A 786-nucleotide genomic window follows, 5' to 3' on the forward strand; every position below is an offset into this window, starting at 1 on the left:
CAGAGAGCAGGTTTCATTTTAGAGCAGTGTACTCCCCCCTCCCCTGCCCTGTCTCTTTACCTGCATGCTGATGACATCTGAATTATTTTAAATCCCCCCCCCAAACTATCTTCTGTCCAAGATGCCAACTGCTGTGTGATGACACACACTGACTCAGTGTGGCTGTGGAACCTGATGTTTGCTGGGTTTGTCTGTGCAATATTTTTTGAGTCTGTTTTATCCTTTTTTTGGGGTTTTTTTTTGAGTTATAATGAAGCCAGAACTTGTGTTGTTACAATCTCATCTCTGGCCTGTGTTCTGAGAAGTGTTTTCTGCAAAGGGAATATTTATAAAGCTGGGTACAAAATGTGTGTGAAATCTGGTTGTAGTCTTAGGATCACAGAAATGCTGCCTGAAGTGTCCTGAAATTGGGGGAACTCGGGAGTGGTGGGGTGGGCTGAGGCTTTGTACCTGCACTTGGAGAGAGGAGACATGTTGGGAACCCAGTTGGTCAAAGGCTGGTTCTTCTGAAGGTGAAATCAACCCTTCCAGCAGCTTCTGAAGGTGAAATCAACCCTTCCAGCAACTTCTGAAGGTGAAATCAACTCTTCCACCAACTTCTGAAGGTGAAATCAACCCTTCCAGCAGCTTCTGAAGGTGAAATCAACCATTCCAGCAACTCTGAAGGCTCTTTACTTGGAATTTATTCCATGTAGAACACATGGGACAGTCACCTCCAAAGCAGCCCTTACCAGTAGCTCCTGAAGGTTCCTTCTGAATGGTTCTTCAAGGCTTATTCCATGCTGC

Source organism: Antrostomus carolinensis, unplaced genomic scaffold (genome assembly GCF_000700745.2).
Source record: "Antrostomus carolinensis isolate BGI_N321 unplaced genomic scaffold, ASM70074v2 scaffold25754, whole genome shotgun sequence".
In the NCBI taxonomy this organism is placed as follows: Eukaryota; Metazoa; Chordata; class Aves; order Caprimulgiformes; family Caprimulgidae; genus Antrostomus; species Antrostomus carolinensis.